This window comes from Triturus cristatus, chromosome 6 (assembly GCF_964204655.1).
Source record: "Triturus cristatus chromosome 6, aTriCri1.1, whole genome shotgun sequence".
NCBI classification, from domain to species: domain Eukaryota; kingdom Metazoa; phylum Chordata; class Amphibia; order Caudata; family Salamandridae; genus Triturus; species Triturus cristatus.
Genome location: NC_140589.1, coordinates 1,521,985,524 through 1,522,004,633, shown reverse-complemented (window position 1 = coordinate 1,522,004,633; position 19,110 = coordinate 1,521,985,524). Strand labels below are relative to the sequence as shown.

The 19,110-nt window shown below is 43.0% G+C and overlaps 1 protein-coding gene across 2 annotated transcripts in view; it reads left to right on the top strand.

Annotated features, from left to right (window-relative positions):
* PAK5 (p21 (RAC1) activated kinase 5) overlaps positions 1-19,110 on the top strand; it is a 795,393-nt gene that overhangs the window by 727,425 nt on the left and 48,858 nt on the right. The gene's annotated exons all lie outside the window — the stretch shown is intronic.

Genomic DNA, 19,110 nt, shown 5'->3' with positions numbered 1-19,110 from the left:
AGCCAGACACTACCGTGGGCTGGCTCCCACTCTTTCCACTCAAGCCTCAATTGAAGTAGACATGTTTTGAATTCTCCCAAAAAAGACGGTTGATGCCACTAACTCTGGGGTTTCCTGTGAAGGCAGTTATAAAATATAGGTATCCTTCCATAAGGGCCTACCAAATGCCACAGTGTGGAATGGGAAGGTGTCCTAAGTAGAATGTCAGCGCCTGGAAGGAGGTAACTCCAAGAAGATTCCTTACTCCGCGGTGTGGTGCCTCTCTTGCTGTTCTGCAGATGCAGCCTTTGAGTGGGGTGATGCTCCTCGTAGCGGGGTAATCTCCAGCTTGGAGCATCCACAACAGAGGCATAAAGAGGTGTGAACTATCTGCACTTGGCTATGAACAGCCAAGAAGACCGTGATCAGGAAAGAGGCAAAAGGCTGATCTCACCTAAAGAATTCTTCACACTCTGAACAACAGAAACTGCACCCCCTCTCCGGCCCCTCCTATATACCAAATGGCATTGCTACAGGCGGAATATTCAGGTTTCCTCTCACCAAAAAAACAAATCGAATTTCTATAGGAGCTCTGTCCTCTCTGTATCTACTTCAGTGTCTAAGTCTCCTCCCTCCTCCTTCAGGAATTTCAGCAATACACTGTCACTGTGTGAGAAACAGGGGTGGCTTCTCCATTAGGGCGGAGGAGCGTCACCCCACTGTTTTCTTGCAGTGTGAGAAGACGAAACATAAAATGGTATTTTAAATACCATTTTATGTTTCTGCTTATCGCACTGCAAGAAAGCAGAAGGGTATGCCTGGTTGGATCGGGTCGGGAGGAGTGGCTTGCCCAATGATGTGGGCCCTGACTGTTTGGTTGGGCCACTGGGGCCAACCAAACCAGTCATGCACACTCTGACTTTTCTCTTTGTAGGAAAAAATGGCCTCCCCATAGGCACCCGGCTGGGCGCCGTCCCCACCAATCACAACGCTGCCATTACAGTGTTGTGATTGGCTTAGGGGAGGGAAGGGAGGCTGCCTGCTTCCTGTTCAGCAGGATATCAGGAAAACGGCGTGCTGAGCCCAGGATTGGGAGTGCGCTGCACAGACTGAGGCCACAGACCACAGGGAGTGAACCGGAGTACACAGACCGCCCGCTGCCTGATCTGGGATTGTGGGACCTGGGAAGGTAAGTTTTTTTATTTTTATTGAATCCCCCCACACCCCTCTGTGCGAACCCTCCTGCGAACTCCCCCGCAAACACCCCCGCAAACTCACCACCCGCAAGTCATACTGGCCGCGACTGGTGAGAAAACAACCTCACCTCCACCTTTTGCACAGGAAAAGGCCAGGGACTTTCAAACTGGAACCCACAGGCCTTCCATCACTCTGTTTTCCTTATGCATACAATGAATACACTATAATGGGCAAATATGCACACATGCACAGCACGCACTTGGGATATTAACTGTAAATACCTTTCATATCAGTGGTTGCTCTGCTGTGCCATAGAAACAACCTAGAATAGGAGTTGGTTGCAAAACAAATGTAATATCTGACTGCACATTAAAAAGACACTCACAACTGATGCCCAAAAACTCCTTTTCATTGAGCTAGTGAAAAATAAAATAAAAACATTATTTTCAATACAGAATAGTGTGGGAAGATGATTAAATGAGACGTTTTCTCTTTTCTGTGCAAACTCCTCTTTTGCAGCGTACAGGCCCTACACTAAGATTGGGATACTCCACACTATGTTTGAAAGGGCTGTCATAGGGTTGGCACACAGCAGACTAATGCTCAATAGTTGTGATGTGTACTCTCGGATTTGCATGCTTTTAGCTGCCTTTCCCGGCTATGGAGCACTATGTATAATGGGTTTTTTTCTACAGCTTTCACCATCAGACTGATTTTCTACAGGTTTACATCCTTAGATCGCCTGCTATCTCAGAAAGCCCTCTCCCATTATACTCCTAAACCCTGCACAAAAAATGGACCTTGACTGACTTCTGCTTGATTCCTCTCCAATCTATCTTCAGAGTGACCCTCTTCTTACCTTCCATCCTTTGCATGCCTTCCATTTCTGAGTATAGCCTCCTCTCACTCTCACACCTGCCTGCCATAATATCTCTTATTATAATTCTGCAATTGGCTGATACCTTATTTCATAGGTCATAACCTCTCTGCTTTAAAACCCTATCCCTCCAAACTAACACTACCTAATCTCCTTCAGCCTATCTGTCTCACAAATCAATCAGCTGAAACCACATAGCTCCCACTAATGATCACAGCTAACTGGTATTAATATAATCTATCACGGGGCATGGACTCGAAGGCCAAGATGGTGGGCGTACTTCTGTGAGCTCCCGCCGCCTGCCACAACAAAGCTGTTCCCCCGGGGTGGTAGCGTGCCCAATCTGGCTAGAGCGTGGCTATTGCGGGCCCTCAACATGTTACAGCGGCAGTGCGGAGCATCCCAAGGCAGTGGGAAGTGCCTGATGAGGTGGGAGCCGCAGCCTTGTGTGGACCACATTGCCTCCAAAGATGACGGGCTGGGGTGGAGCACGCTCTCCAGGTTGCCAGGATTGTTGAGTCTGTGGGGGGATCAGCGCCTCCTCCCGTCTGACAATGAGCCCAGATGGGGACCAGAACTCGGCGTGTTACACCCTGCAGCATCCCGGTAAGGCGGCGGTGCAGCCGCGAATCGTCCTCTCTTAATGGCCCATTCCACGATGATCCAGCTCACAGTTATGACTGCCGGAACACGCGTGGGCTGCGCTGCTGCCAAGGTGGCTACCCAGCCCCGTAAGATTTTGGTGGCTGCTAGAGAGACGAGCTGTGGTACCGCTCCCTGTTGGGCCAGTTCCTGGAAGGCAGGGAAGGTCCGCTGCAGATTTGGTGGAGGAGGACCCCTAGAGGAGGTGATGGGGGTGAACCCAAAGGCCTGAAGGCACTGTGGGTGCGGCAGTTGTTCCCCTTGATCCGGTCCACCCCCTTTGGTAAACAACTCAGAAGCAGACTGGCTGGGGTGCTGGGCCTGCACCATGGAGTGGGTGGCCCCTGGCGGCCTCAGTGACCATACGAGAAACATGATCTGCCGAATGCTGGAATTTCTGATGAACGGGGTTTGGAACAGACTGCTCTCGCTACCCAGATAGGCGTGCCTGGTGCACGGGGGCCAGGTTTCCCCCCTCCCCAAGAAGAGGACTCCCACATTGGCCCATAGGCGGCAATACTCTCCCAGTGGAAACTTACCAGTGACTGCTCACCCCCACACGTTTTGATTGAACGAATTGGCTGGTGGAGGCACTATGGACCACAACAAAGCTCTGCCAGGCCAAAATATCTACATTTACAGTGCCAGTTGGGGGGAGCAAGGGGGCCCCCAGAGGGAGGTCTCAGGACTGGGGCCCCACCAAATAAGGCCACACCTCTATAATTCTCAGGGCTATTTGAGACTTCAAGACTGTACTGGAGACAAAAATAGGGGAGGTTGGTGCGGAGGTGGCCCTGCTGCACTAAGACCTTTGCCATACAGTAGACAGGGTGACTGAATCAGAGCGGAAGATATCAGAAATGTAAGAGACTAAAAAATCTCTCATCAGAAGTGACCCGCCTCTCCCTGGATTCCCTAGGTTCTACAAGACTGCGCCAAAGATGCTGAAAACCGGGCCCGCCAAAATAACCTTCGCTTCATTGGTTTTCTGGAGGGAGCTCCTGAGACCTTTCTTGAGCAATGGATTTGGTCATGGATGGACCCACTAAATTTGTCCTCTTGCTTCATTCTTGAAAGGGATCATCGCTCCCTCAACCAGATGCTCCCACCCAGAGCCCCAGCCAGGCCCTTGATAGCATGTTTCTTAAACTACCAGGACTGAGACTCTGTTCTGAAGGGGGCCCGACTTACGGGAAACTTGATGGTTCAATCAGGTAGTATAATGACCTTTCCTGAATACACCCACCAGGTCCAATCACAGCGTAAATCCTACGATCAAGTGAAATGAAAGTTGCGCACCATGCATATCCCCTATATGCTGTTATATCCTGCCAAATTGCGAGTAATCCATCACTCCAAGTCTGGGTTATTCAAATTGCTGAAGGAAGCATTGACGTGGCTCACCGAACGACTGCTTGTCACGCACCAGCCACCTTCCTGGCATGTGGCCACCCCATCCCTGACATCAGGCACAGAGCTTGAAAAAGTGAAAGGCAAACGTCAGAGGAAATGATTGCGGCAGAGGCATGGTGGGCCGTCTGGTGTGGATGCCTCCACGGACGCTGATGGGGAGAGAGGACGCTGCTGTGGGGGTGCTGTTCCTGTATTCCAGTCACAACCGACCACAGAGGCAGAATCGAACTTTGGTTGAATCCCACATTTTGACTGAAAGATCCTACAATGCACGCCAGCACCATTGTATCCTGAGACAGTGTTGACAAGTAGGGCAACATGGCAACTGCCAACGGGCAGCCTATTCGGCCTGCCTGGGTACATCAACACCCCCCTCCAGTTAGATAGTTAGTACTAAGTCTAAGTTGGGTATGGCCAACAGATGCCTCTACTGGGTGGGAATTAGAGAGAGAGGATAGCTGGGGATGGTGTTCTGTTTTGCATAAGTTCGATTTGCTCTGTCTAATGTTATGCTCTTCACTAATGGGTATGCTACACACTCTGATCCCACTTGTGCATCCGGAGGGGTGGATTTATTGGAGAGGACTCTGCCAGACCAGACTTTAAGGGGGTGGGTAAACAGCATTCAGGGGGTTTCAGTTGGTTCATTCCCTACCACTATGACGGGCCCCATTCAGTCATGACCTGAAACATGAACGGTCTTCTAGACCGCATTAAGAGAGGAGCAGTCTTCCAATTTGTGCAATGGCATAATCCTAAGGTCCTGCTGCTCCAGGAAACCCACTTACAGGGTCACCACTGCAATTTTCTGACCTGCAGGGGATATGACAGAGTATATCACATTGGGTATGTGTGAGGGTGCCCTGGGGTTGCAATCCTTTTGCACAAAACACAGCGTTTAGCTATAACCAAAGTCACACAGGATGATCAGGGCAAATACGTACTCTTTGAGAGAACACTGGAGGACACTACATACAATATCCTCAGCATGTATGGCCCACCGGATATGTACCAGTCCACCCTGGGGGTTCTCAGAAATTTAGTGGCCGTTTTGACCCCAAGGGTGACCATTGTGAGGGGATTTTAAATATGTCATGGGGTGTAAGGGGGTTCCTTGCGAGGGGGCAGAGGCCTGGAGGACTGACAAGGGGGCTCAGCTTTAGCGACGCATGGCAGGTGTGGATCCCTGGGAAATTACAATATATCCATGCATCTGCAGCATATGGGTCACTGTTCCATATAGATTACTTGTTTCTATCAGCTGTTGACCTTCTCCACACCACGGGATTGTATATCCTCCCACTGATCTGTTTAGACTCCAAACATGCAGGAGAGCACCCCATGAGGCGCCTTAATGCTTGGCTCCTCATGGATGACCAGTTTGTGGACTATCTGCTCGAAGAACTAAAATACTTCTTAGATTCAAATAGGGCACAGTTGACACAGCGGGCACCTTGTGGGAGGCTGCAAGGCCTCCATGAGGGGCATTGCATACGCTCAAGGGGCATACTGCGAGAAACACAGCTGCATCACAGACCTGGAAGCCTCAATACTGACCCGAGTGGGAGACTCTGTATAAGCAGACTGAATCAATGAGATGCCAGTTGGAGCTTAATAGAGCAATGTTATGCCAACTCTGCATGACAAAATCTTGCTGGTTTTGTCCCGCCCAGCCAAGATGGGACCTAGGCTCCTCTATATCTTGGAATTCTTCAGGGCAGCCTCTGGGCTCAAGGTCAACTGGGACAAATCCCTGCTGGTCCCTTTGAGGGGCGCCCGCAAAGACGAAGACTGACAATCCTGTATCCCGATATGCCATGTTCACTTCCAGTATCTTGGTATATGCATCTCCTGGGAGCCGGGCCTTACATGGAGCCTGAACCTTTGCCTCGTGCCTCACAAGGGTCGGGAGGACATGGCACAGTGGGACAAACTCCCCCTCAACTCTCTGGGCAGAATAGCGCTTATTAAAATGAGGATCCTCCCAAGGCTTGTGTATGTTCTTCAGAATTATCCCCAGCACATTCCCCAGACTTGGTTCGACGTTGTAATGACAATGAGTCGCAAATGTATATGAGCTGGTAAAACCCCTAGGGTGGCTTTCGGCAAATGTGTTTGTGCGATATAAGACGGGGCCTGGTCATGCCAGACATTTGACTGTATTACTGGGTGACTCAACTCCTGCCCAATTAATGACTGGATGCAAGGGGGTGGGTGGGAAAACCCTGTTTATCAGTGTGAGCTATCATTGTTAGGCCTGGACAAGGTAATAGGTATCCTATACGCCGTTACCATTCCAGCCTCCTTTTGGGAGATGACCCAAGTAGTGTTTAGGGCATGGAGAACCACATTGTGGTGGACCGGGTAGGACCGCAAACTTGCACTGTAGACTCCACTGGCTGCACCAGGTGTTGTACTTCGAGAGCTTTAAAGGATGGGACAGCATAGGTATTCCAAAGGTGAGTGTTGTCTGGGAACGGGACCATGTGTGGGCATTCCTGGACCTGGGTACGGACTTCCAAATGCCAGCCTCTCAGCTCTTCTGGTATCTTCAACTTCGTCATGCACTTGCTGCTTATCAAGAGGAACGGGACAATATCCAAGAGTACAGCCCACTAGACGACAGTCTGATTATGGGCCATTTAGGGCGGGGTGGGGTGTCACAGATCTACAGAACCCTCGTGGGACACTTGTCCGATCAGTTTACTGGGCTCCCTGAGGAAGAAGTGGGAGGGAGGGGTTGGTGAACGAGGCAGACTGGAGGGATGCAGGCATGGCAACCCGCGTACTGGTGACTTCCGCTAGAATCAGCCTAGTGCAATTTAAGTATCCCCACCAGGCCTACCTAACACCCCTCCATTTGTGGAAAGCTGGAATCTGTGACTCCCCAGTCTACTGTCGGTGCCAGGGACCCATATGGTGTGGAAGTGCCCAGTGATACATAATTACTGGAACAGAGTCATGTCCATCCTGCCTGATGTAGTAGGAATTCACATATTTGTCCAGCCAAGGGAAGCACTGCTGGGCATACTGGATTAGGTTGGAGGGCTCTGAGGTGACAGGATGGTGGTTGGCCTGGGAACAGAGATAGCCAAAAGAGATATAGTTAGGCATTTGGACTTCACCCATGGCCCTTTGCGTAGCAGCCTGGATGAAGGGCATGGGCGGTGTGGAAAGATGGAAGAGACCTTTTATGAAGCTAGAGGCTGCCCCTACAAATATAAAAATATGTAAGAATTTAGAGGAAATGGTGGCTACATCATGGTTTGAAGGGATACTAAAGAGTTTGACCGTTAACTTGATTAATTGCGCAGGCAATATTGTGCAACGGGGTGAAGGGCCCAACAGAAGTGAGGTCTATTGTGTAATTGCCTTATATTTGACAAGAGCAATTGCTTTTCTTTTTTGTTATTGTGCATATCAACAAAATAAAAATATTTCTATAAAAATAAAAAAATATAATCTATCACAAAGTAACTGGAGAAAATGCATACCATTTTAATGTGTATTTGTAGAGTGTGCTATCACCAGCAAGAGTGCCCTGGTGCTGAATGACATACCTAGTCACAATAATCAACATTTAACCACTGGATAAACCACTAACCTTGGGTTTTGAAGTAAAGTGCTACTCGTTTTAAAGCGCTTCAACACCTCGTCAGGCATAGTAAATGCTATATAAATGCAATTACAATGTGTGCAGATCACTTGTGTATATAAATTACAAACATTTAAACAGTAAGTTTATTTGCATAAAGAGGCGATCAACACTAGCATATAGTTAGCTGCCATGTGTTCTCTGTAGCAGCCAGAGAGGATAGAGAGCAGACATTTAGGGGCTTAATGGTGACTGTTCTTGTAATCATGATCACATAGCATGTCCTGGAATAGGTTAAAAGAAGGTGATGACAGAAATGTTACCATACATTTGAAGCAGTGGAGTAGTAGACTTAAATACGTGACTGCAACTATTCATTTATTTGACACAAATCACAATAATTTTTGTTTTGCCCCATTTAGCTTTAGTTCTTCCTGTTCGTGTCCATTGTGTGATCTAGCTCCTGTAGTGCAACATGTGTGTGCAGCTTTGTGTAATCACGATCATATGAAAATGTATTTGGAGAGAGAATAAGCAGATGTTTACCTAGAAGATGGCATAGACGTGTGTTCTTAGACATTCCTCATAAGATGGTGATAGTCCCAAAGGCACCTTTTCTAAGGATTATCCTGTTAGATCCCTTTGTTGGAAAGATGCCAATGTTTCGGATATCATTCATTAAAAATTATAGATCACTTTTAATCACTTCATTCATAATTGGCCATACCTTGTTAACTCAAATGTTTTACTGACAAATAACATCAGTTCATTTTAATAATTCGAATTGCAATTGAAGGGTGTTTCATCGAAATTAAATGCAGTGAAACTGTGAAACAAATTACTTCGGGTTTCTTCTCCTACTGATAGGCTAACACTCATTAACATGCATTAAATTAAACATATGTCCTATCCTTACTATATATAGATACAGCAGTTAACTGTACACATTTAACCCTTATACCCAAAACCCTTAAGCCTGTTCCACAAACCCTCTACCCCACACCTGTCACCCTGTACCCAAACCCATTAGCACTATACCCTTAACCATTAATCTGTAACCTCAGAGCCCTAACCCCTATACCATTAACCTATAACCATATACCCCAAACAAAAAATCCTAAACCCTACACCCCAAATCCTTTCCTTATAGTCCTAAGCATTTACTCTTAACCTCTATACCCGAAATCTTTGAACCTTAGCCTTGTTCCCTAAACCCTTAACCCTAATACCTCTATAAACTTATACCCAGTACGCCATTTCTCATCATCCCTATATTTCAAACCCTTATCCTATACCCCAAACCCTTAACCTGGTGTACTTAACCCTTTGCCCTATATCCCTAATTCATAACCTATGCACCCTTGACTCAAATACTGTATACCCTTAACCCTAAACCTGTCTTCTTAAACCCAACCCTTATATGCTGAACCATTAAACATTAAAGCTATGCTTATTAACCATTTACCCTCGACCCCATACCCATGGCCCATATATTCCTAACCCCTCTCCATGCCCTATACCTCAAACCCTTAACCCTGCACCACAGTTCTCTCACCATATGCTTTAAGCTCTATACTCATAGCCTTAACCATACTTTTAACCCTATACCCAACACATAACCCGAATCCTTAAACCATTAACTATTAACTATTAACTAACCCCTATGCTTCAAACCCTTAATCATATCAATTAAACCCTACGGGCCAGATGTACATAGGGAAGGTTTTCAGATTACCAAATAGCACATTTTTGTGATTCACTATTTGGCAATCGCAAACACCCATTTACAAATGTGTGTTTCACACACATTGCGAGTCCCAGGGGGTACTAAATATACCTACCTCATTAATATTCATGAGGTAGGTCTCGGTTTGCGACCTATTGGAAATCGCAAATAGCACATGGATGGTGACTTGCTGGAGTCAGCAGACCACCATGTCTGTGATTGCTTTTCAATAGAGCAATACTTTTTTTTTAAGTGCAGCACTTTTTCTTAAAGGAAAACATAATGTGTTTCAAAAAGAAAAATGGAAAGTTTTCTTTTCATTTTTCAAGAGTAGACAGTGGTTACAAAGATTCACAAAGGAACCCCTTCCCATTTGCGAATGGGTTACCACCTACTTGAAGAAGGTGGTAAAATGCGAATGTTGTGCAACCGCATTTCAGTCGCAAAACATTCACAAATACCACTGCAATTTAGTATTAGGAAGGTACACCCTAAGCACTACCCTTTCCTAATACCGAATTGCAAACCCTATTTGCGATTCGATAATAGGTTACCGAATCACCAATAGGCTTGGTGCATTTTAAAAAGCCTTTTTTCGTTCGCAAACGGCCTGATTCTGTGAATCAGCCCGTTTGGAACGAAAAAATAGCTTTTTGCATCTGGACCTAGATCCTTAACTCTTAACCTTGTATCAATAACCCATACCACTAAACTTCTAACCACTTACCCCTTTCACACTTCTCTTTGCTTCATTAAATTTGGAGACAAACATTTTGGCAAGTGTTCCTTTTAAGTATATTTACTTTTTAGAGCTCTTGAGAAATGTGATTTTTAGAAATATTGCTTTTGAAGTTTTCTGGCAATATATTGTTATCCCCTGCATCAAAGGCAATAGAATGAAGCATTGCTACCCCATGGGCAAACAATCAGATTTCTGCAGCATGTTATCTCTAAACTCTAAAAAATATATTTTAAAAAGTGATGGGTGGAAGATGCAGACTAATTTCAGGCACTAGTAAGCTGGCAGGTTGGGCTGGGCCTTTTCTGTTGAAACCAATGTTGATTTGCATACTGTTCGTCCGTGTCTTTAGTCACATTTTGACATTAATTCAAGCATTGAACCCATCACTATTTTTTACTTTTTGTATTTCTTGATGAGAGCTCTAAACTTTACTGACCACAGTTCTTGTATCTTCTTGAATCCAAGATCAATGAACAAGAACCATCTAAACATCCACGAGTTAATATCATACTCCAGTATTGACCTGCTCACCCTCAAAGAAATGAAAAGATAATTCAGACCCCCAAAGTATGCAAAATACTGATCAGAAATCATTCCAGTTAGAAAGATTGGTGGATGATTACCCATTGTCTCCAAAAACTCTCCACTAACCTAAACCATCTCAAATATCAGTGTGTTGCAATTCTAATTTCTACTCATCTATTGCTTTTCAACAAAAGACTTCCTATTTTCTTCCTATGTATTTGAAAACCATGTCCATTCAGCCTTTAATTCACTGATGCCTTCATGCACTTTGTCTCAGATATCACTTTGCAATGTATCCGTTTCTGCATCTGGAAACACTTCTATACCTGGTCCACAAGCTTGAACTTCATCATACTAAAAGTTAAAGTGCTGTTATAGTTCGTTGAAAATTTCAGTGACAACAAAATGTTCTACACTAAATAAAAACACTGAAATTTACCAATCATAGTTCTCTCTAGTAACTATAACTCATGCCCTAAGGTAACCATAACTAGCGCCCCCACCATGCAGTCTTCACCTCAATGATGTTATTTCAAATGTTGCATTGATATTATCAATGATCTTATATAACATGTCATGAGTGATGTAATATGTGGTGTATTTAGCTATGCATGGTAAGGGTGTGAGTTATAATTATCTTAAAGCGCGAATTATAGTTAGGGATAACTATAACTGGTGAATTTCAGTGTTTTTTTCAGTTTAAAACATTACTTTGTGACTAAAATGTTCACCTAACTATAATGTCACTGTAACTTTTTTTTTCCAGTGAATTTCTTTTTTTTTTAAAGTAATATTTCATTACTGTATGTAAAGTAAACCTCCAACCGCGCATGGCCTGAAGCCAGGCCGTGCGTCTAACTCCCCCTGCACATGTCCTTAAAGCCAACTCCCCCCACATGCACCGCGGGCAACCAGCCTCCTGCTGCGCTCTGACTTCAGTTGTGCTTGTCGGTGGGCTGGCTGCTGAGCAGCCAACCCTACACCACAGACAGCCTTCTGGCATGCGCAACGTGCATTTGGTCTCACACAAGACCTCACCACACTCATGCACATTTGCTGCCTTTGTCAAAGAGTCACAAAACCAAAATATAACAAGTGAGCATATTGGCTTTATCAAGGGTTGAACATATCAGTATATATAAAGCAGATGTAGCATCATTCTTCAAAAATCACCAATAGGTTTAATCTAATGTATATTTCAGTAATGCACAATGCAATGTTTAATAATAGTGAATATTATAGAAATGTTTAATAAAGTTTTAATAAAAAATCTCTATGAGACTTACTTTTAACATGGTTTTTATAGTTGCATTTTGTGTAGTGAAACATGTTAAAAGAAAGACATCTCTGAGACTTTCTTTTAACATTTTTCAGCCCACAAAATGCAGGCTTAAAAACGATCACAAGTGAACTTTGCACTTCAGCTGAAGATCATAGAGCTCCAGCTAAGAGTGCTTTAAAACAAATGGTAAGTTCTCCTGGGATCATGGATTTAATGACCCAGGAGACTTACTGTTTTTTCTAATGTTGCTGAGGGACTGCTTAACTTCCTGCAGCCCACAGCATAAGAAAATGTTTGGTGATGCCCCTACCACTTCTAGGCTCACCAAAAGCATAAAAATGTTGTTTATTATAATGCCCTAGGGCATAATGAGGCACGCCTTCATAGGAGCAGTGAGTAATACATGAGCTGCTCCTGCCTTTCATTTATTATTCACTTTATTTAAAAAAAAGGATATTGGATGTCCCCGTGCCCAACTCGGACACCCATATCTTACTTTTTTCTAAGGGGAAGTGTCACACAGCTCCCCTCTCTGAGCCACTAAAGGCACTATCGACCCCATCCCCTGGGCCTTTTAAAAAAAAAAATTGAGTAGAGGGGGCACACGGCCCTACCTCGGAGATACTAAGGGCCCTGGGGATCACATTCCTGTGTTTTTTCTTTATTAAGCGTAGTTTGTCTTTGCTTCCGTACTTTGTCTTTGCTTCTGGCTGGGCTGGAGCATCATTTGTTATGGCTTCTACCAGGCAGGACCAAAGTGGACTTCCCTACTTGGGAGAGTGAGAGGAGGTTATGCCCACACACCCAGGCATGGAAGCACAGTGTTTCGGCGGTAGGCTCCTGGCAACACTGTGAAGTATCACGCTCCTGGAGATGAGGGTCCCTGGGGCAGCTACCAGAACAGGGAGGTGGGTGCTCGTCCCACCTTCTCTTTTTATACATATTTGGACCCGGGAAATTGAGTTCCAGGGACCCAAGTTCAGCTCAGAGAGGGAGGGCCATGCTCCCCTCACCTCTATTTAGTATTTAGCCCCGGGGGATGGGGTCCCTGGTGCCCATTAGCGGCTCCGGAAGGGGGGCTGCATTCCCCTCTATTTATTATTTGGCCCTGGGGGACGTTATGTTTTTTAATTTGTAACACACACAAATCACCCTGGGAGGGGTATCTTGGTGCAGGATGGGGCCCCGGGCCCAATGGAGGCATAGGGAGGGGGTCCACAATCCTCTGCCCCTTATTCTAGCATTGGATGGGACCCCAGGGCCTAATATTGGCTAGGCAAGGGGGGCCAATCACGCCTCCTCCCTAGATATTTTTTAATAATGACTCTGGCCCAACCCGGGTGGTCAATTTTAGCTGCAGTCCTATGGCAGTCCCACGGGACTTCCACAGGGATTTCAGCTTTAAAAAATAATGATTGTAGCCTCAGGGGGAGTTCCTCTAGGACCTCCCCCCCCCAACAAGGGCTAAAGGAGCAGGGTGTCCCGACCCTGCTCCCTTATATATTTTATATTCATTAAAATCAGTCCCTGAGTCCTGGAATGGCTACTGCAACATTTTTCCTCAAGTTGCAGTCAACCAGTCAGAGCACTCAATTCCGCTGGAGGTTTAATCCTGTACAAGTGTGTTAGCCCACAGGAAAAAAGCCACCTGGACCAATCAGAATGCTCTATTTTTTTTTATCGAGTTTGCAGAGCTCTCGAGAATCCCTCAAACCCAACTGTCCAGATAGAAAATTATTTTAAGCTGAATTTCTCAAAAACTACTGAACAGATTTACACCACATCACAAAAACCACGCTTCCTAGGCCCAAAGCTAGCTTCCTGATAAATTTGGTGTAATTCCATTAAGAGATTTTTGCAGTAGTGCTGTTCAAAGAAGTCTATTGAAAATGCACAGGAATTTTTCTTGGCCCCCACTTCATGGATCACCACGAAACTTTCAATGCACAAACTAGGCAAAAAAGAGCACTTTTTGGAAAGTTTTGTGAAGATTCATTAAACGGCACTAAAGGTACTAGCGAAACCAAAAAGGCATTTCCTATGGATAAGGCTGACCAAAATATAACTACTTAGTGGTGACCACCACTGGGTAATATATATGTGTATATATATATATATATATACATATATATATATATTCACTGAAAAAAACATAGGTTTCAGGCCTGATATAGTTAGGAATTAGCATTTAAAAAAACTTAGAAATTCACTGAAAAAACAATATGTTTTAGGGGTGTTATAGTTAGCTGGACATTTCACTCGAACAAAACCATTGAAATTCCTCCAATATAGTTAGTTGTACTAACTACATCTCGCGCGCCCGCAATCCACTGCTGATGATGTCACATATTACATCATTCATGACATGGTCAGTGACATCACTGATGACAACTCAAATTACATCACTGATGACATCATCCAGTGAATGTGGTTTGGTTCGTTATTTTAATATGTATTATATATATATATAGCAATTTGCATTGAAGAATGAGTGGATATATAAATATAAATATGTGGATGGAGGATTTAGTAGCAGTGTGATTGACTGTTTACTTGACTAATTTATAGTGTCTCACTAAATATATTGCATAGTGACTAAACTGTGTGAATATCTGTATCACTTTGTCAGTTGTTGTGTAAACTGCTGCACCAGTTGGTTACTAGCTACGTGAAAGTCTATATTATTTATTGATAAGTTAACTGAGTATTTGTATGGGAGAGTGAATGTGTGTGTGGTTCGGTGGGGGGTGTGTGACTGCCCAAAGATGTGTGAATAGTTGATTCAGTAGGTATATGAAGTTAAAACTACATGTTATAACAGTTGTTTGGGTGAGTGAATATCTTTATGGGTTTGGTGATGAGCCAATATATGTCTCAATAATACATGCCCAACAAACTAAAAAAATAAAAGCCAGTGTATGTGTCAGTTGTTTTGTATATATATAAGTATACATAAGACTCAGTGGGCCCGATTCACAGAACTAACTTAAGACAAAATCCTAAACTTACTACCATTTTGGTATTCACAGAAGGCACTTACACATTTTGGTATTCACAGAAGGCACTTACTCATTTCGGTATTCACAGAAGTTAGGAGTCCTAACTTTAGGACTCCTATATGCCTTCTGTGAATACCGAAAGTCTTAAAATTAGGATTTTTCTCAGTTTAGTAGTAATAAAGTTAGGACTCCTAACTTTAGGACTCCTAAATGCCTTCTGTGAATACCGAAAGCCTTAAAATTAGGATTTTTCTCAGTTTAGTAGTAGTAAAGTTAGGAGTCCTGACTTTAGGACTCCTAAACTGAAAAAAAGACTTTCGGTATTCACAGAAGGCATTTAGGAGTCCTAAAGTTAGGACTCCTAACTTCTGTGAATACCGAAGTGAGCAAGTGTCTTCTGTGAATACCAAAATGAGTAAGTTCCTTCTGTGAATACGAAAATGGTAGTAAGTTTAGGATGTTGTCTTAAGTTAGTTCTGTGAATCGGGCCCAGTGATTGTATGAGTGACTGTATGGATAACTGTATACTTGTAATAGTGTTTTTATAACACACTATGTATGAGTTATTAACTATATGAATAGTTGAAGTGGTGTTTTTATAAGTGTATAGCTAAGTAAAAGTAAGTATGATCTATTGTTTGCATAAGTGAGTAGGATGACTTCATAAGTGATTAGGATGTGTGCTGGTGTTTAATGTCGATATAGGTGTATAAGTATATTTGATAGTGTTCTATTGATCATTGACAGCATGTATGAGTCAATCTATTGGTAAGTGATTAGATGTGTGTATAGATCTAGGAATCACTGTGTGGGTGTTGAGAAACTTGTATTGGTGTGTCAATGGTTTTAAATCTGGCACTCTGTATTTTACAGTGAGTGATGAACGGTTATACTAGTGTATGATGAGGTGTATCTGATTGTCACGTGGATGATGTCATCAGTGATGTCATTTGAGATGTCATCAGTGATGTCACTGACCATGTCATGAATGATGTAATATGTGACATCAGCAGCCGTGGATTGCGGGCGCGCGAGAAGTAGTTAGTACAACTAACTATATCGGTGGAATCTCAATGGTTTTGTTCGAGTGAAATGTCCAGCTAACTACAACACTTCTAAAACCTATTGTTTTTTCAGTGAATTTCTAAGGTTTTTTAAATGCTAATTCCTAACTATATCAGGCCTGAAACCTATGGTTTTTTCAGTGAATTTCAAAGGTTTTGTAAATGACAATGTATTAATTGTTCTACTGATTTTTTTGATACTGATTTACTACATTTTTTAAACTATTTATTTTTAGATATTTTTTTAAATTACATTATAATTAAATTATACATTACAATACAAAATATACTTTCTCAGAATGAATGACTTTAGTTTAAATACTTTGCAAATAGGCAATAGACTTTTAAGTACAGTAGTTACAGTTGTTGCAATGGGCAACACAATTTCAAACACAATGCAACATTGAGCTCAATGTGAATTTCTAGTCAAATGCTATTAGTTACTTTATGGATAACTTTTCTAACCACAGGACTGGATCCTAGATTCAGTCCATGGACATCTCCTGTAAACAGTTGAGTAAAAGCGTTTTGGTTACAGTAGTAATTTTTAAGGAATATTATTGTATTTTAAAAGTTGACACTTAGAAGTATTTTCACATAGAATCACCAATGTTATCCTATGGCAGAAAATTCACTTAGGAGGTTAGTAGTGTTATCGTTACTTTTTCTTACTCATTGGTGGATCCTGGATCCAGCACTGGTGAATCTCCTGTAAAGAGTTGAAAGAATGTGTTTAAGTCATACAGACGATTTTTTAGGAATATTTTTAGTTTGTGAAAATAGACACTTCGAAACTTTTCTGCTGAAAACCACACAATGGATTCCTATGGAAGGAAATACAAGTTACTGGTAAGTACGCTTAGAATTACTTTTCAGGGTCAGTACTGGGCTAAAAGATGCAGCCCTGGGTTCTCTCCTGATAACAGGTGAGTAAATCGGAATTCGTAGTTCGAGTGATTTTAGAGGAATATTTGTATGTTTCAAAAATGGACACTTAGAAACTTTTCTGGTGAAAACCACACAATGGATTCCTATAGAAGGAAATACAAGTTACTGGTAAGTACGCTTAGAATGACTTTTCAGGGTCAGTGCTGGGCTAAAAGATGCATCCCTGGGTTCTCTCCTGATAACAGGTGAGTAAATCGGAATTCGTAGTTCGGCTGATTTTAGAGGAATATTTATACGTTTCAAAAATGGACACTTAGAAACTTTTCTGCTGAAAACCACACAATGGATTCCTATGGAAGGAAATGCAAGTTACTGGTAAGTACGCTTAGAATTACTTTTCAGGGTCAGTGCTGGGCTAAAAGATGCAGCCCTGGGTTCTCTCCAGATAACAGGTGAGTAAATCGGAATTCGTAGTTCGGCTGATTTTAGAGGAATATTTGTACGTTTCAAAAATGGACACTTAGAAAGTTTTCTGCTGAAAACCACACAATGGATTCCTATGGAAGGAAATACAAGTTACTGGTAAGTACGCTTAGAATTAGTTTCCAGGATCAGTGCTGGGCTAAAAGATGCAGCACTGGGTTCTCTCCTGATACCAGGTGCGTAAATCGGAATTCGTAGTTCGACTGATTTTAGAGGAATATTTGTAAGTTTCAAAAATGGACACTTAGAAACTTTTCTGCTGAAAACCACACAATGGATTCCTACGGAAGGAAATACAAGTTACTGGTAAGTACGCTTAGAATGACTTTTCAGGGTCAGTGCTGGGCTAAAAGATGCAGCCCTGGGTTCTCTCCTGATAACAGGTGAGTAAATCAGAATTCGTAGTTCGGCTAATTTTAGAGGAATATTTATACGTTTCAAAAATGGACACTTAGAAACTTTTCTGCTGAAAACCACACAATGGATTCCTATGGAAGGAAATACAAGTTACTGGTAAGTACGCTTAGAATTAGTTTCCAGGATCAGTGCTGGGCTAAAAGATGCAGCACTGGGTTCTCTCCTGATAACAGGTGCGTAAATCGGAATTCGTAGTTCGACTGATTTTAGAGGAATATTTGTAAGTTTCAAAAATGGACACTTAGAAACTTTTCTGGTGAAAACCACACAATGGATTCCTATGGAAGGAAATACAAGTTACTGGTAAGTACGCTTAGAATTACTTTTCAGGGTCAGTGCTGGGCTAAAAGATGCAGCCCTGGGTTCTCTCCGGATAACAAGTGAGTAAATCGGAATTCGTAGTTCGGCTGATTTTAGCGGAATATTTGTACGTTTCAAAAATGGACACTTAGAAACTTTTCTGGTGAAAACCACACAATGAATTCCTATGGAAGGAAATACAAGTTACTGGTAAGTACGCTTAGAATTACTTTTCAGGGTCAGTGCTGGTCTAAACGATGCAGCACTGGGTTCTCTCCTGAGAACAGTGGAGTAAATCGGAATTCGTAGTTCGGTTGATTTTAGAGGAATATTTGTACGTTTCAAAAATGGACACTTAGAAACTTTTCTGCTGAAACCCACACAATGAATTCCTATGGAAGGAAATGCAAGTTACTAGTAAGTATGCTTAGAATTACTTTTCAGGGTCAGTGCTGGTCTAAAAGATGCAGCCCTGGGTTCTCTCCTGATAACAGGTGAGTAAACCGGAATTCGTAGTTCGGCTGATTTTAGAGGAATATTTATAGTTAGTGAAAATAGACACTTAGAAACTCTTCTGCTGAAAACCACACAATGGATTCCTATGGAAGGAAATACAAGTTACTGGTAAATACGCTTAGAATTACCTTTCATGTTCAGTGCTGGGCAAAAAGATGCAGCACTGGGTTCTCTCCTGATTACAGGTGAGTAAATCGGAATTCGTAGTTTGACTGATTTTAGAGGAATATTTGTACGTTTCAAAAATGGACACTTAGAAACTTTTCTGCTGAAAACCACACAATGGATTCCTATGGAAGGAAATACAAGTTACTGGTAAGTACGCTTAGAATTAGTTTCCAGGATCAGTGCTGGGCTAAAAGATGCAGCACTGGGTTCTCTCCTGATAACAGGTGCGTAAATCGGAATTCGTAGTTCGACTGATTTTAGAGGAATATTTGTAAGTTTCAAAAATGGACACTTAGA